This window comes from Equus quagga, chromosome 2 (genome assembly GCF_021613505.1).
Source record: "Equus quagga isolate Etosha38 chromosome 2, UCLA_HA_Equagga_1.0, whole genome shotgun sequence".
In the NCBI taxonomy this organism is placed as follows: Eukaryota; Metazoa; Chordata; class Mammalia; order Perissodactyla; family Equidae; genus Equus; species Equus quagga.
In genome coordinates, this window is record NC_060268.1 from 8,119,866 (window position 1) to 8,137,172 (window position 17,307).

Here is a 17,307-nt window from a genome sequence, read left to right on the forward strand (position 1 = left end):
AGACCACAATATTTAACCAAATTTAATTTTTACTTTTGAGGCTTTTTCATTTTTTCATAAATATAAATTCAAATATGGTAAATGTCTTCATTATGCATCTTTGAAAATTCTGTTTACAAATAAAATCATTATAAATCAGAAAAAAACTACTACTGAGGCTCTAACATGTGTAAGCAGTACAAGTCTGAGTGGTGTGGTTCTCTCCAGATCCCTAAATTGACGCATATGGTACAACCATCCGGTAAAAAGCACGTCAAAACTACGGTACCAAATATTTGAGAATATGGAAATCTTTCTGAAACAAACTAATTTAAATTTTAAAAGACTCATAACTAGTAACCACAGTAATTCTGAAGTATGCTTAGTTCAGTTTTGCTCTTACACAAGATAGTAAGATTGAAAACAGCAGATTTTAAAAGTAGAGTCCTAAGCAATAAACCGAAATACGTTACGTCTGTTTTCTTCATTTTGAATGACATAAAAATAGTTCTTTGTAACCTCCTCTAAAATAGTTACTTTTAACATTCCTTAACCAGTTTTTCCATAAAGTCTTTCCCTCACCAATTCATTTAAAAAATTATTCACACAATTTTTGCTGAAAGAAATCTCTTTATAAGATTCTGTTCCACATTTATACCCTTATCTATTTTTTCTTCACTCAAATTTAATTCCAGCAACTCATAAAAGTTTCTATGTAAATGATTTCCATTGATTTAGAATCCTGAAATATAATTTTTAGTCTTCGTGCCTTACCACCTAAAATTTAAATGAAACCATTCATATTTAAAACGTCTTCTATACATTCTGTTCTTACACAACATTGCATCAATATCCCAAATATCAATAAGATTTTTTTAATCACTTAGCCATTAGCAAATATTAACAAAGTAATTATTGTAGGATTTATGCTCTTAGTAAAATTAGTTCATTTTTGTTCAGCCTCACACAAACTTTATAGCAAAGAATATTTTGGAGCAACAGTTCTCAAAATTTTGGCATGCATAAGGACAAGCTCGTGAAAACACAGATTAAGGCCTGACAGCTTCAGATTCAATGAATCTGGGTGCAACCTGAGAATGCGCATTCCTAAAAATTTCCAGCTGGTGCTCCTTTTTGGGGGACGACTACTTTAGATGCTCAGCTGTGTGGACAGAACTCTCATATCACGTAGATTTTTCTGTATGGTTATATTGATGCTAAATCAAATATAAATGTTTAAGTCATTTATGAACTAAAATCCTGGCTACAACACTTACTGTGTGGCTAGTGAATAAGTCATTTCAATTTTCTGAGCCTCTGATTCCTTATATATAATAAGAGTAATATTATATATAATAATATCATAATATTATCAATATATCATATTGTGTTTTATTATAAAATATTGTTACAAAATAAATATAATAGAAATAATATAATAATACATGCAATTATATATACTATGTGTAATAGTGCTAATGTCTACCTAATGGATCGTCATTAGGATCAAATAAATTTGCATATATAAAACTCTGAAAATAGTGGCTACATATTGTAAGTGAGGGTAGAGAGAGTGATCTTGGCAAAAGAAAAAGTTATAAGGCTCAAAAAAAGGTGTTATTTGAGTCAATAAATGAGGTGATCAAGAGGAGAAAAAAAATTAGTGAAAATAAACTGAAGAAAAATCCCTCTGTTAGTGAAAAGTTAGTGAAAGATGACAGCAGGTGCAGGCGGAGATATTTAAAATCATAATGATGAGGAAAATGAGACAGACACAAAAGAATATGTATCACAAGTCTATTATGTAATGTTCAAAACCTGGCAAAACAAATCCACGATACCAAAAATGCATCTAGTGGTTCTGTTTTAGGAGGCGGAGTGGATGGTGTATCAACGTGGCCTGAAGGAGTCTTTCGAGGTGGTGTTTTTGTTCTATTTCTCAACTGGGCTGAAGGTTACAAGAGACTGTGCATTTTTATGATAATGCTTTGAGCTAAATATTTAAGACTGGTGCACTTTTCTGTACTTTTACTTCAGTAAAAAATGTAAAAACTGAAAGATATTTTTAAATATTTTTCAATTGATAAGTCACTGACATTATAAATCAATTTTAGACCTTCATAGCAAGTGACTTAACTGGCACACCCATTTCTATGCTCTAAAGTCAAATCATCTTAAACTACTCTTGTTATCCTGCCCTGTCCATTCCATCACTCACTACTGTAAATCTGATGTTTCCTGTATTTGCTGTCTCTGTTGGTGACCCCATTGTCTATCTGGTTGTCCTTATCTGAAAGCTTTGGCAGCCTCTATTCCACCTTCTATCTCACTCCCATATTTAATTAGTTACCAAGTTCTCTCGATACTTAACTATCTCTCATATCATTTTTAAATGTGTGTTCTGTCTCAGTATCAAAACTATATCCTTTGTGTCCTGTCTCTCTTTAGCACGCAAAATCAGCAACAAGAAACTGCTTAGATTTCCGTTGAACATTCCTTTGCCTACATTATTTCTCATTCTAAGGCTTTTCCTTCTTTTCTCTACCTGACCATTCTGGCTTATCTTCAAATTGTAGTTCAAGCATCATTGCCTCCACATTCAACTTACAAAGGAAACTAATCACTTATTATTCCCTGTTATCTTTGAGCCTTTCACATACATTTCAAAGACACGACAATAGAAGACAGCAGCATATTTGGTTCCTTACCATGATCTATTTTTCCTCATCATCTCCTATCTCCAGTGGTGCACAGACTGAAAACTTGGAAGCCATAATGCATTTTCTTCGCCACTATCATCTTAAAAAAGCACATCCTTCCAATACTACATTAAATAAGAGTGGTGACAGTGGGCATCCTTGTCTGGTTCCTGTTCTTAGAGGGCTGGCTTTCAGTTTTTCTCCATTGAGAATGATATTTGCAGTGGGTTTGTTATATATGGCCTTTATTATGTTGAGGGATTTTCCTTCTATACCCATTTCATTCAGAGATTTTATCATAAATGGATGCTGCATCTTGTCAAATGCTTTCTCTGCATCTATTGAGATGATAATGTGATTTTTTTTCTTCATTTTGTTAATGTGGTGTATGACGTTATAGATTTGTGGATGTTGAACCATCCCTGCATCCCTGGAATGAAACCCACTTGATCATGATGTATGATCTTTTTAATGTATTGTATTCGATTTGCTAGTATTTTGTTGAGGATTTTTGCATAGATGTTCATCAGTGATAGTGGCCTGTACTTTTCTTTTTTTGTGTTGTCCTTGTCTGGTTTTGGTATTAGGATAACGTTGGCCATGTAGAATGAGTTAGGAAGCCTCCCCTCCTCTTCAATTTTTTAGAAGAGTTAGGACATGAAAACGCAAAGGCATAAAGATACTTGCACCCCTACGTTCATCGCAGCATTATACACAATAGCCAAGACTTGGAGGCAACCTAGGTGCCCATCAAGGGACGAATGGATAAAGAAGATGTGGTATATATACACAATGGAATACTACGCAGTCATAAGAAATGATGAAATCCAGCCATTTGTGACAACATGGATGGACCTTGAGGGTATTATGCTAAATGAAATAAGTCAGGAGGAGAAAGTCAAATACTGTATGATCTCATTCATAAGTAGAAGATAAAAACAATGACAAACAAACACATAGCATTGGAGATTGGATTGGTGGTTACCATAGGGGAAGGGGGGAGGGGGGAGGGCAAAAGGGGTGATGAGGCTCACATGTGAGGGGATGCACTATAATTAGTTTTCAGGTGGTGAACATGATGTAATCTACATAGAATTCGAAATATATTATGATACATCTGAAGAAAATAAAAAATAAAAAATAAAAATAAATAAATAAAGCACATCCTTGTAGGCTAGCTCTGGGTTCAACAAACCACTTTCCTTTCTTCATCAGTTGTATGTGTTCAGAGTAAAAGGCTGCATCAAAATCTTTATGCAACAAATACTTGTGTATTTATTAGTATATTTTTCTCTTTCTATTCCATTTGCTGATATCTAGTTCAACACCAAATTTGATAAAAATTAGTAACCTGATACTTTGTGAAACAGAATCCCAGATATATTGTCAGATAGCCGCACTAAACTTAGACATAAGTTCTCGATTTTCTTCTGCCTCCAAGTGCTTTTATTTCTCACAAATTAATGAAGCTATTCTGCGATATTTATTTCCTGTTATTTTAGGTCAAACATATCACTCTCTCAGAAATAAGTCAAAATTTCAGTAAATCTCTACAAATATCTGATAGCTTGAATTTAATTTTTTATTGAGATATAACTGACATTTAATTTTTTAAAAGATTCAAATTTTGTGCCTTCTCTTGTTCTTTAAAAATTATATTTTGCATTTTTTTGTGGATTTAAGGTTGTCAAATGTTTCCATCTATATTTTGATTTTCCCTTGCTCTAAAATGTAATCACATTGAAAACACTTGCCAAAGATTAACATAAACGACCAGAACGAGCTTTATGAAGTCGAGTGAAGGGTTCCCTCTTTCTTGGGAACCTTTTAAAATATTCTCTACTTCCTGGGGACTTATTATTGCTTCAAAAACTGTGAGTGCTCTAACGCAGGAGGAGGAAGCCACATCAATGTTAACAGAACTTTCCATGCTTCAGTTTTCTGCCTCCTCTGTTTTCACCGATTGGATAAAGAAAAACATATTTAACGGTATTTACCAATTTCTGGGCTGGTTTTGACATGCCTATCTTTCAAAGCCCCCTTGAATCTGGTTTGTTTTCCTGTAGGAGTAAGCTTTTGAAAAAGTATTCCTCCATTGGATGTAAAGCTATGTTCGGAAAACTTATTTCTTACTAAAATTGATTATTTCTGACCTTTATTGTTTTTCTAGTAACATCCAGCAGACCTCTGCTCATCATAATTCCATTGAAAAAATCTGATTTGATGCTTTGTAGCTTCCCATTAGCTTGCTCTTTCCTTCATTATTTATTTTGATGGATCAGCTGAAGACGTACTTTTTATGGTATACAATTCTTTTTCTGAATTTCTTCTTTTACTGATTCTTTCACTGTTAGGAGGTGTTTTCTCATTTTCTTTTCTCTTCCTTTTCCCACAGTTTCTCCTATATTACAGATTCAGATAAAAACTCTCTCTTTTTTGTTTGTTTTCTTTTTTTCATCTAACTGCAACATAGTTACCTTTTATTTCTCTCCATCCCTCAAGACCGTTTCTCACCTATCTCCATGACTCTTGTCACAGCTCAGGGCAGAATTTGTCACTATGAGGAAAACAGGGTCAAGGCAAACCAGGAGGACTAGTTTTTCTCCAATCATATCTCTCACTCACCAGTGAAAAATTAAAGCTTGCTAGAGAAGAGAGATTAGCGTTTCCTCCAAGTTTTGGTTATTATTGCTTTATAACAATGCTATCAGAAATTTAGGCATTTAAAATCACTCACATTTATTTTCTTGCAGTTTCTGTGGGTCAGGATCCTGGGCACTGCTTACCTTGGTCCTTTGCTTCAGGATCTCACAAAGCTGGAATCAATGTGCCCATCAGGGTTAGAGTCTCATCTGAGGATGGGACTTTAGAAAGAGCTGCTTCTTGCTGGAGAAAGATCTTTCTTTCTTCCTGACTGTTAGTCAGAGGCTGTCCTCAGTTCCTCTCCATGGGGATACTGACAGCAGGCCAGTGTGTTTCTTCAAAGCTAGTAAGGGAGAAAGTCCCCTCATAAGATGGAGTAGTCACACACACATAGCCACAAACGTCCCATCCCATTTGCTGTCTTTTGTTGGTTAGAAGCAATTCACAGGTCCCATCTCAAGGTTAGGGGATCTCACAGGTCCATGAACACTAGAAAGTGGGAATGATAGAAGCCACTTTGAGACTATCTACCACAATAGAGATAGAATTTCTGGATATTAGAGTTTTTGGTTTAATAATCCTTTCTCATTAAATGTGTTTGTATGTCTGGTGAGAAGAAGAGTAATTAACACAAGGGTATTTCTGGAATTTGGGAGCAATACCTGAACAGGGGCTTGCTCATTTTTCATCTGGAGATTTCACAATCTAAGAGGATTGCTAAGCATGAAGGGACACCACCACACAACCATTTTGGTCCCTCATGGCTCAAAGAAAGAGAGTAAGAGAAACAGTTTTGAGATTTCTATGGAAGGGAACAAAAATTAGCTGAGGAGGAGTTTTCAGGCTTGCCAGGCATTTGCCCAGGAAACTAATGATAAGTATATCCATAGCAAACAGGATGGGTGTCATTGCCTGAGCTTAAGAAAAACATCCATGCCCTCAGGAGATCCTCCAGCATAGGATTTGGGTGAAAATGAATGCTGAAAACATATTTATATCATTAAGATGCTCCCAGCTATAGAGTTCACCTAGTGAACCAGACCAAGGACAGAGACATCTTTATTCTACCCCGATGCACTCTGCTGATGCTGTAGCTGCAGCATCAGTATGAAAATAGAGTAAGTAACAACCCCGGTACTTGGAGAAGCAAAGAAATGGCCTTGACAAGCTATGCAAGAGCCTTCTGCAATGAACTATCTATTTAAGAAGTTTCTTCTACTGCTTTATTAGCATCATTGCAAGAATCCATCTAGGGGTTGAGAGTCAAACAGGAGGAATCAGGAAAAGAGAAAACACTTGGAAGAGTGAAAAGAGTGTAAGAGAAGAATAACAGTTTCGTTTCGCTGAAGAGTTGTCAAATGAAATTCTAATGAGCACGTTACTTTAAAATTACTTAACTGGTGATATTACCATTTAAGACATTAAATTGCATTTAATTTTCCCCTAATTAATAGGACCAAACCTTAGGGTTTCTTAAGGAATAGTACAAGTATTTTTAAGAATAAAACAATTTTAGTATTTACTCATGTTTGACTAGTGCCTTTTGATCAAGTCTGATAAAAACCTATGACTTTTCAAATTGATCTGAATAAGATTTAGCGATCATACATAAGTTTTCTCCATTTTCAACGCTACCAATATACGCTGACTCGGAAATCTCTTTCGTCTTGTCTTCCTTGGACACAGGTCTGTACTTGAGTACAAGGCACGTTCACTTGACCCTTCACTTTATATATTTATGGCTGCTGGCATGCCACTAAATATACTTGTGATAGGTTTCTTTACTCCAGAGTGAAGAGTGATTAATAATGAGGTATTATTAACTTCATTATTCAGCCTTATTTCATATGCCTATAATAACACTGGAAATCTCATGAATAGCAATAAGGTTGATGTCTTTAAATAGGAAGTTGTCATCTGAGAGAACAACAAAATTCAAACTGGGTGAAGACATTTTGCCCCTACACTGCTCAATAATATTAATGCCAGTGCAGATAGTCTCTGGAATAAAGATAAAAACCACAACAAAACCCTCTATTTCTTGAATTCAATCATGTCCCTTCTAATACTTCTTTTAAACATATCCATACATTTCTGCAATTTTACAGAATGTTCTCCCATAGCTAGCACCAGTGAAAGGCATTTGTAATACCTGTCAAAGAACCCAAGGATCCACCGCTGCCATTCCCTCTGAACGTCTTCAGATAAGGACTGCCTTTAGATGTTCTGGTGACTTGCATGCTCTCTCTGTGTGCATCTTTTTTTCTCAACTCATCTTTTTCACCTCTTTGGTTAGAAGAGAATCAACAGGTAGCCAAACTGTTCTAAGAAAACCATCTTTAAGCTTATTCTACCTTTTCACACACTTACACTGCCAGCTTTTTCCACACCTTACTTCTTAGTTTCAAGTTTTACTGTAATTTGCCTACAAGAGGAAAAACAAGTCGCAGGTTCTCTCCTCTCCCTCTTGAATTACAGGATGTGCTGACGTTCCTTCTCAACTTCTCCCCCACACTCCTTTTTTTCTTTCCAAAATCATCTTCTTTCTATGTCCCAACTTAAATATTCTTTGCTTTACTTCTGTTATTTGACCTTTTGTCTTTCTTTTCTCACAGGTGGTACTTAAGTCTCTCCAACAAATAACAGAGAAATTCATTTTAACTAGCGGACCAGGTGCAAATCATAGATCCTTGAATTCTCAGTTCCATTCAATTTCAATTTATCAGTGCTACTTCCTTCTTCATTATATTTCATGGGAGAAAGCTGAGTGACAAGCAATGAGAGAGCCATTCTCCAAACAGAGGAGTTGAAACAAAGGAGTTAATTGACCTGTGAGTGGAGAAACCACAGAGCACATAATATTCAATCAACCAAACCACCCCATCATAGCAGGCAAGAATGAATTTTGATTAGTGGGAAAATTAGAATGAATTTTATAGCAAGAACCTCATTAATTCATACTAATTAGAAGCCAAAAAAGTAGAGCTTTGAAAAGTTGGAAAATATGGAATATTCAAAAGAAATTATTTTCAGTTATTTATAATTTACAGTTATTTAAACTGTAATAAGGTTTTGTCAATCTAACTTCTTTAGGCGTGTTTAAGTATTTGGGATAAAAGTATAGGTTCATACCCAAATAGCTGGTAAGTGCTTAGGAAATTAAGTTAGTTAATATTACCAAGCACATACACAATTTTAAATCAGTGCAGTTTAAATAAAAGCATACATCCATGAATACATAATTTTAATTATATATATATATACACACAATTACAATGAGGCAGATTAACGATAGCTTGATTTCTTGTATGTATTAAAGAAACGCAAAATTCTCCTCGAGTTCAGAAGACAGGAGGCCAGATAGCAAACTAGGGGACTGTCCAAGTTACATGCATTGTGTTCCTTCTCTTGGAGAACAAAACACTGAGAGGCTCCCATTTTCATTCTCATTGCGCTTTATTAGAAGGAATTAAAGTACCTTGCAATGACGCTCAACTCAGTTTCTGTGCTTGCTCCTCTCATGCTTCATAATGGTCCCCGATTAACAGTCCTAAAATGTATGCTTGATTTAATCACTCGCACATGAAAGCATTTAATGGTCGATTGTCACATACAGAATAAAATGAAACTCCTAAGCAGAATATTACAGGTTCGTCATAACCTGATCTCACGCTATTCCTTCCTTAACTCCCGTTAGACCACAGTATACCTTAAGAAAACAAGGCAAGACGAACACATTCAAATTTTATAGTCTGCTGCTTTTTATCGTTTTGTGTGTGTGTATATGAGGGAGAGTGACCCTGAGCTAACATCTGTTGCCAATCTTCCTCTATTTTATGGGGGATGCCACCACGAGCTGGTGCAAAGCCTGTGCCCAAGATGTGAACCTGCAAACCCTGGGCTGCCGAAGCAGAGTGCGTCAACTTAGCCACTATGCCACCAGACCAACTCCAGTCTACTGCTTTTTACAACAATTCTGTCAACTTAAAAAGTATTTTCTTGGGGCTGACCCTGTGACATAGTGGTTAAGTTCAGCACTCTGCTTGAGCAGCCCCAGTTTGTGGGTTTGGATCCTGGGCATGGATCTACACCACTCGTCAGCCATGCTGTGTCAGCAACCCATATATAAAGTAGAGGAAGACTGGCACAGATGTTAGCTCAGGGCTAATCTTCCCCAGCAAAAAAAAAAGAAAAAAAAAAACAGGAAAATTGGCAACAGATATTAGCTCAGGGAGAGTCTTGCTCAGGGGGGAAAAAAAGGATTTTCTCCATTTCTAACTTCCAAAATTGTATCCCTATGTTCAGGTCCAGTGCTCATTATAATGAAAAGATTTTTTCCAATGGCTATTCTAACTTCCTAAAATTACAAACCACTTCTTAGTGCTTAAGATGAATCTTTGTCACATGCTAATAAAACAACTATGACCTACTTAAGTAATTTCTCACATATTCTGTTCTATATTTGAATAGAATTGTCCATCTCCTATATTCTCTTCTCCAATTTCTATCTATTCCATTTGAACTCAGAATTAGTCTATCTACACTGGAATGAAGTCTAAGTGATTGTTATGGTCACTGCTCTGATAACCATCATATTGATTTCTACCTTGGGGGACTTCTCAGGTTGACTTATTCAGTGTGTTCCTTATAATAAATAAAAAACTCAGAGTCAAGAACTTGGTGAGTGTTCCTGTCAGGGTCAAAACAGGAAAATAGAAACCACTCTGAGTATTTTAAAACAAAGGTATTTAATTCAAGAAATCGGTCTCCAGGGATGGTAGGCTTCTGAAACAAACAAAAATATAGCCTGATAACTACAAAATAATCAGAAAGAAAATAAATTAGAACTAAATGCAAGAAGAAATATACCATGTTCATGATCAGAAGACAACGTTAAGGTGTCAGTTCTCCCCAAATTGACCTAAAATTACAATGCAATCCCATTGGGATTCCTAGCAGGCTTTTCTATGGGAATAGGAAAACCAAATCTAATATCCACAGGGAAATTCAAAGAATTTCTTTGAATTCTTTGAAGTCTTTACTTTTTAAAGCAGAACCAAAACGATTTTGAAAAAAGAAAATAGAAGTAGGACGAATGCTTGATTTTGAGACATTATAAAAGAGGGTAGTTTCGGCATGAACATAGGAAAATGGATTGAAAATGTAGAGTACAGAAATAGACTCACTTATATACAGACAACTGATTTTCAGTTAATTTAGTGGAAATTTCCAGCAATTCATTCTAGAATAAGTGGATATTCATAGGCAAAGAACCAAAATTTAAATAAAATAAAACTTTGATCTGTAACTGATATAATGCATAAATATTAACTCAAAGTAGATCATTGACCTAGTTGTAAAATCTGAAACTGTAAAACTTCTGTAAACAAACATGGGAGAAAGCCTTTGTGGCCTTAGGTTAGGCAAAGATTTCTAAAATACAACAACAAAAGCATAATCTATAAAAGAACAGATTGCTAAATTGGGCATCACCAAAATCAAAAATTTCTGCTCTTCAAAAGATACCGTTCTGAGAATGAAAGACAAGCACAGGCTGGGAGAAAAATACATGCAAATTATATCTGATAACAAACATATATTCATACTATACAGACAATTGACTGCCAAAACTCTATAATACGAAAACCAAACAACTCAATAAATGAACAACGATTTGACAGACATTTCACCAAAGATGACAAATGGATGGCAAATAATGAAGATATATGGATGACAAATAAGCACATGGACAAATTTTCAACATAATTAGTCATTAAGAAATGGAAATTAAAACCACAATGGGAGAAGATGCTCCACATCATTTGTCATCAGGAAAATGCAAATTTGAGCAACAACAAGATACCACTACACACAGCTATTAGAATGGCCCAAATCCAGAACACACACAGCACCAAATGCTGCCAAGAAAGTGGGGAAAGAAGAACTCTTACACATTGCTGGTGGGAGTACAAAGTTGTACAGCCACTTTGTAAGACAGTCTGGTGGGTTCTTACAAAACTAAGTATACTCTTGCCATGTGATCCAGGCATCGAGCTCCTTAGTGTTTACCCAAAGGAGTTGAAAACTTCAGTCCACACAAATACTGGTGCATGGATGTTTAGAGCAGCTTTACTCATAATTGCCAAATCTTGTAAGCAAACAAGGTGTCCTTCAGTAGGTGAATGGCTAAATAAACTGTAGTGTATCCACTCAATGGAATGTTCCTCAGTGCTAAAGAGAAATGAACTGTCAAGCCAGAAAAAACATGGAGAAACCTTAAATGTATATTTCTGAGTGAAAGAAGCCAATCTGAGATGATCCCAACTACACGACCTTCTGGAAAAGGCAAAACTATGGAGACAATAAAAAGATGAGTGAATTCCAGGGATATGGGAATGGGAAGGGAAAGATGAATAGGCAGAGCACAGAGGAATCTCAGGGCGTTGAAAATACTCTGTAGGATATTATCATAATGGACATATGTCGTTATCCTTTCGTCCAAACTCAACAGTGAACCCTAAGTAAACTCTGGACATTGGGTGATTATGATGTGTCAATGCAGGACCATCATTGTTAAAAAATGTCCCATTCTGGTGAGTGACATTGGTGGTGGATGAGCTTATGCATGGTTACGGGCAAGTAGTACATGGAAATCTCTGTACTTTCCTCCCTAGTTTGTAGTAAACCTAAAATTGCTTTAAAAAGTAAAGACTTTAAAATGCACACACAATGTAAGATAACTGAGTATCTGTTAGAATGGCTAAAATTAAAAATACTGACCATATCAAGTTTTGGCCAGGACATAAAGGAACTAGAAATTTCATTCTCTATGGAAGGGAATATAAAATGTTAGAGCAGGTCTGGAAAACAGTTTAGCAATCTTAAAAAGTTAGCTATATCTCAGTTCACTTCTATGTATTTACCTAAGAGATTAAAAATGTATATGTCTACAAAGAAATTTTACTAAAAAAAACCCAAAAGCTGTTCATTACAGCTTTGTTTGTAAATGCCAAAAACTGGGAACAACCAAATGTCCCTCAACACATGCACGGATAAACAGGGGCATCCATGCAGTGGAATACTACTCGGGAATAAATAGCAAGTAACTATTGAAATGTGCGACAATATGGATGAATCTCAAAATAATTACACCGAGTACTTAAAGTGGCTAGACAAAACTATATGATGCATACTATCCGATTCCATTTATATTAAGCTCCAAGAAATACAAACCAAGGTCTAGTGATAGAAAGCGTTTTGGGGGTAAATTTGGGCTGGCAGAGGGGGTAGATTCAAGAAGGCAGAGGAGGAAAGAACCACAAAGGCACATGAGGAAACTTTTGGGAATGATGGATATATTCATTATTTTGATTGTGGTGATGGTCTCCTTAAGGTATACATTTGTGTGACTTAGGTAAGCTACGCCATGGTATTGCTGCCTCAGCGTCCATTTTGTTTGGCCAAGGGGGCTGTGCGGTCTTAAACCGACACTAGCCTCTCATGCAAGCTCATGCCCTGGATAACAGCCCACAGAGCCCCAGGCGAATTCCTGATATGACTTCCCCAACAGCCCTGTGTAAACAGTCTCCTGCTTCCAGGGCCTTCCCCTTGTGCACCACTTATATAAGATCCTGCGAAGCTTATCAGAATTCCACTCTTTTTGGTTTGAATGGACCAACCCAGCCTCACTCCAAGAACCAAAGCACTCCACCCACAAACCCTAATAAAGGCACATGCCCCAGGTCCTGCCTCTCTGCCTGCACCCTGCCTTGACCTCCCCATGTGGTATCTAAGGCATGCCGTGTACCTCCTCCAGGGCTTGTGAGTAATAAACTTGTTTGTCTCTACTTTTCTTGCAGTCTTGTCTGACAATGGCAGCTCACCATCCAGTCCCAGGGCTCTACTTAACAAATATTGATTTAACAAAATCATAACACTTATCACAAAGCACACTTGAAATATGTACCGTTTATTTTATTCTAATTATATTACAAAAAGATTTTTTTTAAAACTCATCCAAAGATAAGTGATTTAACAAAAAGTAATAAATAAATGTAAAAATTGTAATATCATGATTTGTTGTAATATATTGAATAGCTATTATAATCTGGGATATGAACAAAATGATCAAAATTCTGTTAATATATCCATTTCAAGATGAAGAAAGTGAAGCTTGAAAAGATAAAATTACTTGCTTAAAGTCACACATCTTTAAAAAGAAAGCATGTTTCAACATTTTTAAATAAGAACACTTGTTTAATAGTATTAATTTTTTGTCACCTACCAAATGGTAAGTGTTCTACCCTCTCATTTCTAATATTCAATGTTTGTTTTCCTTTCTTTCATAGTAATCAGGATAGTAACTTTATCAATATCCTAGCACTTACTAATCATTTTAGTATTTTATTTATAATTTCTAATTTAGTTCTAATGTCTTTTACTTCCTTTCATGGTTCTCTTTCTATCTTCTTGATTTTGAACGGTTAATTTCAACGTTTTCATCCTTTCCTACATCCAATAATTTCTTCCATTTATTACTACTTCTATTAACAATGTTACTCATGTTGGTAGTAATACTAACTACAATATTTTAATGTCAATCATTTTGGGAACCATTTTAATGACATTATCTCAGTTAATCTTGGTAAGAACCCTATGATGAAGACCAATTTATGAGTGTTCTTGGACCAAAAGGAGACACCTGTCTAATGAAGGCCAGTAGATTCAGGATGTCAAACAATCATAGTTTCCTTTAAGGAAACTTGAAACAGAAGAAATATGAAACTAAATTGATTAAGCATTTTGGCCCGGGACTTGTCAGGGTATGTAACGGAAGGGTCTGTTTTGGTATCACTGGCAAGTCAGGGCAGTGAGCAGACAAAGGAGAATAGAACACACATTCAGGGAAACAGAAAGATAACCACAAATACTTTAGCCTCAAAAAAAAGGTAGATGTTCTTTTTCTTAGTTTCTGTTAGTGTAAAGAGTTAGAGCTGTTATTTTAACAAATAATTTTTATTTTAAGCACTAATAATTTAAGCTTTACCCTTTACTGTGGAAAACGTACTTAGAGTCATCAAGCATGTTTTTATGCAAGCCATAGGCCATATGATTTACCAACCATATGATCTTTTCCTCCCTTATGTTATTAAAAAAATCTATTTCCATGTTTTCTTTTCTTGCTTCTCATTTTTTCTTTCAGCCATTTATATAAACTGTAAATTTCTATGAGAGTTAGTGGACATTTCTTCCAGATGCTGACGGTATTTACTTGAAAAAGAAAGTCATTGGATTAGCTCTGATCAAACAAGAAATAAAGCTTATTTCTTCCATATTATATTCTGCCTTCACAAGTTTCAGTCTTTTCAAACTGTGTTAAATTTACAAAGTATAAAAGAGGAAATTTCAAATTTAGCAATTCATACTTAAAAATTAATATTCTTCCCAAAAAGGGGAGAAAAAATGTGCTAAGCATCACTATGTACTATATCCAAATGTTTCTAATCTCTTAAGAACAAATCTCTATATGCCTTATATAAAGGTCCCTGAAAGTCTACTTTATTCTTTCAAAGGAGTTTATCTTGATTTCTTACCATATTAGATGAAACTTAAATAAACATGCTTTGTATTATGCTGGCATGATATGGAATTTTTGCTATTCAGGAAAGTTGCTTGTTTACGTTCATGTATGAGGGGAGTGGAAGAAGGAGATAAGAGCAAGGTTAGCAGAATTTTTTGGATATATTTAAATTATCACTATTTTCGAAAAGTTATTAAATGCTCTTGTGTTAATGCAAGGCCATCAAAGAATATTTGAGACATGAATTTTGTCCTCTGATATTTTACATTCAATGAAAGAAAAATGCAGACATTTCTGGCATAATAATAATAATAATAATCTTTAAAGGTCCTAGTGAAAAGTGTACTAAATAAAGTCAAGTTGTATACCTTAGTATATGAATATAAAAGTGGGTCTAAAACACACACACAAACCAAAACAAAGCAAACTTGAGAATTATACTTCATAGAAAATACATCTAAGTAAATTTTGGATCAAGGAATAACTAATTACTGGACTAGGAATTTCCATGTCCAGAGACACTAAAGGACAAGATAAGTCTATCTGAAATAATAAAAGTTGTATTGGTAGCAATTTTTGAAATACCTGTTTTTGGCTTTTAAACATCCACCATCCAATTGTTTTATGATTGTTATTAACATGAGCTCTTACTATTCTATAAATATGCAAAATAATCAAGAACTATTGTATTGAGCTGTGGTTTTCATAAGGGATAATCCCCCTTATTCAAATTTGCAAGTACTCAATGGATTAAAGGATATTTGCTAATTCTGCTGGACTTAGTTCAAAGACCTCAGAGATAACATCCCCTAGAGCTTTTAAATTAAATATCAATGGGTCTGTAAATTATTGATTAGGACCTGGAGGAGATTTATCAGGATGAACTGAAAGTGTCCCTGAAGTACCTGCCTGGATGATTTTCTTTGGTACTCAGAGTCCTGGATAAGAAAAGACGAAAAGTTGATAAACTTATGACTGTGTTTTCTCAGCAGATGTGAGAAAGGGCAAGAAGACAATAGAGTTGGGGGCATTTACATCATCAAAATTGAACTTATGTACTTTGGGTTTAGTCTACACAGAGAAGAAATCGAAGACAATGAGAGCACTTTACTAGGAGAAACCCAAGGTATCGAGTTAGTGGTAGTCTAAGGAGGATGAAATAATAACTACACTTGGAATAGGTTGTTAACAAAGCAGTTTTAGACAGTTTGACTTCAGAGATGAAGCAATTCCTGGTGTTGTTATGTTTGGATGATGTGACTGCACATTTGAGTAGCTGACATGAAGAGTAACTGAAGTATTTTGGATCTAAAGAAACCAAAACATGCAATTTACCATGCTGTAGGGGTTTCTATAAGGACATAAAAATCTACAGGGACAATCTTACAACTTGAGATAGAGAAGTGCAATTATGCTATATATCAAAATCTTCTATACATGTGTAAAAATTTTATACACGGCAATAGTTAAAGTGGATAATCAAATTTCATATTTTGAAGGCAGCACTGGGAGTCTAGATGATATAGTCTCAACTTCCTGGTCCTGTGTGAGAAATGAGAGGTTCATTCTTGAGAAGATTGAAGGAAATGTGAGAACCATGTGAAAAAAAGTACCCTTTGGAGTGGCTGAGGTATGGAAAATCTGGTTTCCAATTAAACAAAGGGCTTGTTGAGTATAGTATAAGAAAGTCTAGGAGGAATAAAAGAAGTAGTTGGATCAGAAGAAAGAAAAATAGGGAAAAATAAAGGTGAGAGTACAATAAAGAATATGTGACTTGAATGGCTTACCTCTTGATAAGGTTTGCTTATGCTTCATTCAAAGTTCGTGAAGAATGGCAAAATCAGCTCTGAGCTTTCTCCTACTAGCTGTACTTCCAAAGAATTATATTCTTTAAAACAAGTCTACCTACGCCCTTATAGAAAAGCATTCAAAGGACTTCTACTGGTCTTAGGATCAAATCTAAACTCTTTATCTCTTTAGTGTGGTCTAAAAGGCTATGAACAGATGTCTTTTCAACGTAATTTGCCAACACACTGCATCTAGATTCCAGTCATATCAAAACTATCACTGTCTGTGTTTTTACTGGAACGCGCTTACCCTTTGCCTTCTTGAACAATTTAGCTTTTATTTCTTCTGTGAAGGCTGTCTAGAATTGTCCCACTTTGAGACATAATTCTCCATGAATCTCTCACATTTCCTTATGTCTGGGAATCAACAGTCAATTTACTCAGACATCTCTAATTTCCAAATAGAAAACAGCTCCATTCCTGGGGACAGATATTCAAGGATAGTAAAGATCTCTCCCTTCCCATTTCTGAAGATTCGCTTCTAATTGAGGATAGTGAAGACAATGTCTCTTTACCGGGGTGGGGGTGTGGCGGGGGGGGGGGGGGGGGGGGGGGGGGG